Raw genomic sequence first — 7,749 nt, forward strand, 5'->3', positions numbered from 1 at the left:
TTCATCATACTGCATACCAATGTATCATCTATAATGATCCTTCACTCTTAGTTACTTTCTACGAGGCTCGTAAGGGTAATTTGGTAATTTTAACCATAATGGATAATTTAGTACCCTCTCGTACTCGGGATAGATACCCGATCTCAATTGATATTAAACTCCTCACTTTTGAGTCTATTTGACATCTTGAAGTCACTAAACCACTTTGAGTATTGATATCAAGCCTTCAGTATGGATACCCGAACTTCTGTATAGATACCTGTTTATTCGGTATGGAGACCAATTTATTCATTATAGAGACTGAGGATATCGATAAAGAGAATCTGGTATCGATATCGAGCATCCAGTATCTATACTACAATCTTCAGTATAAGTACTCCCTACTGGAAAACCATAAATTTCACCCCAATTCATCTAGTATCGATGTTGTCCATCTAGTATCTATACATGAACCCATAAATAACTTTTTTAGGTATGAGACACACCCAAAATTTATTCCAAATATCTTAGCTTGTTTCTAATTATTTTCTTAAGCTTAAAGGAGTTACTTAGGGTCTTAAAGTGTTGTAAAAACACATTCTTACATCTAAAACATCATTTAATCGTGAAATCAAGTGTGAAGCCCTAAAATGCTCAAACACCCAAATCTTAGTAATTATTTATATTTATGAAAGCCTTAACACTCCAAATGATTAGAAATATCTACCTTGATGTTAGAATCCCTAAATAAAGCTCTTTACATAGCTACACTCCCTTTCTCTAAGTCTTGGATGAAAACTCACCACTTTCTCTTAACTACAAATGATCTAATGCTTTGAATCATTAAAACAATTCTACTGGGGGGTTAAGAACGAAATTTAAGCTTAAAAGATGTATGAAAAGGCTCAAGAAACCCGTGGCTATGGCACTTGGATAGGAAAATGGGAGAGAAGGAAATGAGAAGAAAATAAGAGTGAAGAAATTAACAGAATGAGATGAAGAAGATAATGCTTCTCATTTTTTTCTAAATGGGTGAAATTACACACATGGTCCCTAGTCATCTTGTACTATGCAAAAACCCTTATTTTTATGGCTAATTATGTTTAATTCCAACACAATTAAGGCCAACGACTTAAATTATAAAATTCATTGGTTCCACAAGCCTCCCAAGTAAACCCTAATCTATTAGCCCAAAATTTGGGGTGTTATATGGAAGCTGAGTCCCACGCATAATGGGGTTGGTTCCGAATGTTTGATCACTCTATGACACTTCGCTCGCTATTTTTAACTCAAATCAGACAAAGTAACCAATAAAAAAGAAACTAATGGAGAAAAATAAATGAAAACTTACCCTCAATGGTTAAAGACAAACACAGAGGCAGTGATGGCAAAACTGATTGGGTTTGTTTGGAACTTCACGATGATCCCGACTGTGAAGACGATGTTGATGAAAGAGAGTGGTTATGATAGAAAATCGACAAAAATAGTAGCTGATGATTTGGGTTTCATAAATCTTCAAACATTTTTTCATAACGATCGGTGATGGTTTATGATGAGAGGGGTACTGGGCTTTGTTCGAACTTGAACGATGTTTCTCTTGGTGAAGATGGTGACGTTCACCCGCCAACAGCGATGGAGAATGGCATCAAATCTTCAAATGGGTGTTCCAATGATTTGTGATCAACATTGGACGATTTGAGTGTTTTGAGGGTCGAGGTTTGGTCAAGGGATATCGACAAAGTTGGAAGTGATGGTTGTGTAAGCCACCGCTAGCAAGAGACGGACGAACAATGAAATGACCTAAGGTGAAAAATACACCTACACTCAAATACTCTAAACGAGTTAGATCGAGTTTCCTTGCAAACAACTTCTCAAAGATAGATATGCCTTGAAATACCCTTATAAGAAACCTATTGATAATACAGTTACAACGACAACGTCAGCCCAAAACACATGGGCTTCGAGACCTATGCCATCAACACAAGAGCAAGCTCAAGCACATGGCGATACTTCCTTTTAATGACTTCGTTTTGCTCTGAAGTATTAAGACGGGTAACCCTATGGACAATACTCATTTTTTGTAGAGATGACAAACTCCTGAATTTGTCTCCGTAATTACTTTGCACATCCTTAATAAAATGGTTAAATTGAGTTGAAGCCAACTGTCTAAACAAATGAAATGTTGTTATCGCTTGACCTTTGTCTTTCAAGAGATACAACTTTGTGTGTAAAATTCATGCATCCATAAACATAATATATTAATTAAATATATTGGAAGAAACGTGTGAAAACCCCTCATAGATCAGTATAAACAAGTTGAAATAGTTCATTATACATAGTACTTGAAGCATGAAATCAAAACTTGTGACTTTTTCCCATGTGACAAGCAATACATGTTTTATTTATACTATTCAAAACAATTACATTGATAGTTTTACACATTTTTGTTAAAGTATCGAAAGAATGATGCCCTAACCATCGATGCAACAGCTCACTTTCACCTGTAGAGGCAGTGACAACATTAAATTCAGTGCTGGAAAAAGAACGCATACCACGATCCATCTCAAACTATTAGACACTATTATTTTCTTTACCTCTAACTAGAATATTCCTAATAACCTCGTCACGAACATTGAACTCCTTGGTATGAAATTAAACAAAAATATGGTTGTCCTTAGCAAGCTTGGAGATAAAGAGTAAATTTTGTGTTATTTTAGGATGCAATAGGTTACTTAACACTAAGGCTCGAGAAGAGGAGGACAACACAAATTTTCCAACCATATCAACATCTAATGAATCCCCATTACCTTCCACAAGCTTACCTAAACCACGATAGTCATGTCTATGATCAACATTGACTGCATCAGACGTTACATGGTGTGAGCCTCTAAATCCACTACCCATTGCTTACATGTAGTTACAGCAACATGTACTTGCACTTGATTAGTCAACTGAGCCCTAGTTTGACTTATCGTGTTGTTAGAACAATAATCACAACCCAAATATCCATTTTCAAATATAGAATATTGAGCACTAGCTGACTCACTATCACTCGTAGACCGATTGTCAAACAAAATACCAAGAAACTCCAAATCAAAATGACGTTAGCAACGATTCACCACATGTTCAGGCTTGCCATAAAGTTGACACTACACACGAGCACGTCCTCGTCATCTTCCAATTATCCTCCCACCAGAAGATGATGTCAGACGAGACATCTTGTGATCATGTTTCACATACACTCCGGTGGATGTATTCATTTGCTTCCTTTGTGCAATATTGGCACTCATGGGTAGGGTTTCGGTTTGGACATCAAATCCTTCATGTTGAGTTTCAACATCAACTAGCATAGTGCAAATACTCAAGCAAGAGATTCTCGCATGGTAGATAGAACATCAATGAATAGTTGATACTATCTGGTTAGCACATTTAAAATACATGCCACATGCTAAGTATGATTGATCGGACTACCACATAAAGCGAGAGCATCGAAGACCTCTTTCACGCGTGAGAGATAAACATGCATATTGTCATCACTTCTTTTGAAAGACTGAAGCTTATAATGCAAGTTCATCACCGTCATGGTAGATTGATTTGCAAAGAACTATTACATCCATAACTCGTATACGTCATGAATTACGAGTTAAAGATCTTATAACACCTATAACTCAGATATGTCTCAAATTACGAGTTACAGATGTTACATTAACATTTCAGACTTTCTTTGAGCATAAATCCTTAAAATTTTGTTTCATTACAATACTCATTTTCACAACTTTAAATATATTTAATTAATCATGTATTTTCATAAAATAATAATTAATCATTCAATACAAAGCCGATTTTAGGCAGCAATTAGGCAGTTCAAAGTTGTTTCATAAACTATATAAAATTGCCTAAACACGGTTTAATTTGAAAACCATTTTAAAATATAATATTTATGTATATACTATTCATGCATAAATTCAAATATAGCTAACCAAAATGAAATAGTCATACTTTACTATTACAGACCATTTTTAAATAAAATCGTTAAAGCCAACTAGCATATATAATATACATGCTACTAAAAATCAAAAGAACATCACAAATGTCTTACTGATACTGATAGTGTATGTAATCTCCAAAATAATACTCAAGAGGCTCCTCAATTTAAGTCATTTTCTCTATAAGAACCTAAGCATGAAAATCATAACACACTAAGTAAAACTTAGTGAGCCAGTAAAAACTCAAGTTGAGATAAAACAATTAAAATAACATAAATACAATACAACATTTAAAAGTAACTCCAATAAAATCTGCAAGCATTCAAACCAACTATTCAAGCCAATTTCTTCATCATAAACCTGAAAATTAATATCATCTCATGATTTTATAAAAATCATGATAAACATTATTAGATAAAATAATCATTTCATATTACTTTCCATTCCGACACATTTCATAACTTTCATATTTCAGTTTCATAGCTCAATGTATATTTAAGAGAATATAAGATACGTGAGTCGAACATAATGTGCGCACTAAGCACCAATGGTGCCATCATCATCATCATAATATGCACTCCAAGTGCAATCATAACATTTGCACCAACCGTGCCATACATAAAGTAAACAAATGTACTATATCGGAGTTGAACTTTTCTGTACTTTACTTTACTTAATGTCATGCCAAGTGTACTTTTGACTCTCAAAGCAACATACAATGGGCTTCAAATCATATCATAATCATTTAATAATCAACATTTCAAAATCAGAATTATTTTTAATTCAACTTCGTAAAAACATAACTTGGGCAATTCATACCCTAAACCATTCATAAAAATTTTGTATAAACATTATGGAAATAATTCATAATTAAAATAAAAGTCATGTTTTAAATAAATAATATGAGATTGACTTATCGCAAGCCTTCCTCGATCAAAATAATTAAATAAATAAAATGCACTCACCTTTGTCTCACTATCGAACCTGATCTATGATATTCTTTTACTCGTGTGCTTTTTCCTTTCCTTTTGTTTCACTCATATCACTAGTTTTCTCGTGGTCTGACAACATCATTTAATAACAAAAAAATTTAAACTATATGTTAGTGTTATACTAACATAATTAAAACTTTAATAACATAAAATTCTATAAAATAAAATCGATATAAAACTAAATCATAATTCCATCATAACATCAAACTTCCCAAAATAATCATTTGATTCCATAAATATTCATTTCCACCATCAACCCTTCAACTTTTACAAGCTTTGCATTTAAGTCACTAATTATGATCTCTTATTAGAATTCACATCAACTTTTCCATTTAATTCACAATAGTCCTTCACCAATTTATTTACTTCAAATCAAATACTAACATTTACAGCACATAAATAATATACTCAATCCAATGCTTCAACATTTAAAATCTTGCAATTTCATCCTTAATTCCTACTATCATTCGAATTCAATCATGAAATATACAAATCTTACAAATTGATCCCAGGTAATTACTTAAGTTAGCAATTTAGCATCCAAGTAATAAATTTCTAGCATTGTAGTATTATACTCAAACGATACCCTTACATTTAAAAAATTTGCAATCAAGTCCCTAAATTCCTAAGACCATTTGAATTCCACTATGGAATTTCTTCAAAATTTCACTTTGGTCCTAAATCAATATTCCAACTTATAATTAAGCATCCACTAATTAATTTTCAATATTAAATACCTCAAATTACACATTTATACATCAATGTCTCACAATTCTCAAAAATTACAAAACAATCTTTTTTCTATCTCAATGTTCCAAATTGATCCAATTCAATCTCTAAACTATATAAAATACATCTAATATCAATTCTAGACCATAGGAAAGTTTTCAAAATTTTCCCCTTATTTTCTTCCCTATGGTCGAATACCTTTAGTAAGCTAGGACTTGATTTCCATTCAATTTCAAGCATGAATTCAACCTCCTTATATCACATTCATGTTATTTCAATCATCACAACATCAAATTAAATCAAAATCCAATCATCCTTTATAAACCCTAGCATGGTCGAATGTCATACATACTTCTACACTTGATTTTAGTCCTCACGCATACATGGAAATTAATCTACAACATCAATAACATAAACCTTTTTCATTAAATCTTCAAATATCAAACATGTTCTTCAAAAAACCTAATCACCAATCTCATCACCAAAGCATTATTTCCACATAATTTTTATACCAAATAATAGAGAATTTCGAGAGGATTAATTCTCTATCTAATAGCTTAATCCAAAAATCAACCATAAATCATCAAAAATCAAAACCAAATACTCACCTTGGAGAGATATGGAGTTTTGGCCAAGAGAGGATGAAGATGAGTAATTTTATTGATTATTCTATACTTATCATCCTTAACACATGGCTTAAAAATAATTTAATTGAATTTAAAATTCAATTACTGATAAATCCCAAAATTGCCATTAATGAATCTTGATAATTACCATATGCCATTACAATATTTTCCATTAAAATATTCCATAGTCAAAGATAGACCAACTTGAAGTTGACTTTCTACTTTGGCCATGCAATTTTTTAAAATTACATTTTAGTCACTAAATTTCTCAATTTTCGACCACATATGAAAAATTGACTTCAATTTCACTGATCCATGTAAAATTTCACTGATCTAAAATATGGAAATAATATTTCCAACCTTTATCTAGCGTCCTTCAAACTTTCATGAAATTTCAGTTTGATCCGATTATCCGATTCTATACTGGACTTTACTATTTTATAGTTTTTAATACAAATCTTGTATCGAAATTCTGATTCCCATAAAAATTCTAATTTTGGGAGAAACTACTCATTTACGGGCCAAAATATATAACTTTTAGAAATTATATTTTTAGTCCTTTAACTTTTACAAAGTTTATACTTTGGCCACTAAACTTTCAAAACTTATATTTTAGCATAAACCAAAATTTGGGTATTACATATCTAGGCCTATAGGGTTGTATTAAGAAAAAAATGACCTAGGATTTGTCTTTTAGGGTAAAGGGGATCATTTCGGGCTAAATACCTCAAGCTTTGACCATCATGAGCGGCGATAGAGCTCTCCGGTGAGCAATGGTTGAACACCCGGTGAGAGAAGAATTTTGACATCTCTCTTTGTCTTTCTCTTTCTTTGGAAAAAAATGAAAAGGAGGAAACCTTAGAAAATAAGGCTTCATTTTAGGGTTACAAAATAAGCCTTAGAAAATATGGTTTAACAATCCCCTCACCTGTGTTTTTCAATTTTTCAGGGATAAATCGTAGTTTAGGTCATTTGTTCCTTGTAACCCTCAATTTTAATCCTTAAATAAAATGGATTATTTGTGTCTTGAACCTTTCAAGTTATTTATCTTTATGTTTTGACCCATGCTCATTTTAGATATCGCTTTAATTATTTACATATGATATTTGGGTTTATTTTCATATTAGTCCTTATCATTTTTGGCGATTACGATATGTTCCTAGTTTTAGGTGGTAAATGTTCATAGTGGTCCCTGTAGTTTATTTTTATTTTTAGTACTAAATTTAATTTACTATTTTATATATTTTAGTCCATATGTTTTCTGTTGTTTTACTATAGTCCATGTACTTTTTTATTATCTTATTTCAACTCCACGTTTTATTTATAAATATCCATTAAAGATGATTTGTAAAAACAATTACATATTTTATTGTACATGTTTTATAAAAAAACGTTTTTATTATTTTTCTTGAGGCCTCTTGCTATTCGACTAACCTA

Source organism: Hibiscus syriacus, unplaced genomic scaffold, assembly GCF_006381635.1.
Source record: "Hibiscus syriacus cultivar Baekdansim isolate YM2019G1 unplaced genomic scaffold, ASM638163v2 tig00112230_pilon, whole genome shotgun sequence".
NCBI lineage: Eukaryota > Viridiplantae > Streptophyta > Magnoliopsida > Malvales > Malvaceae > Hibiscus > Hibiscus syriacus.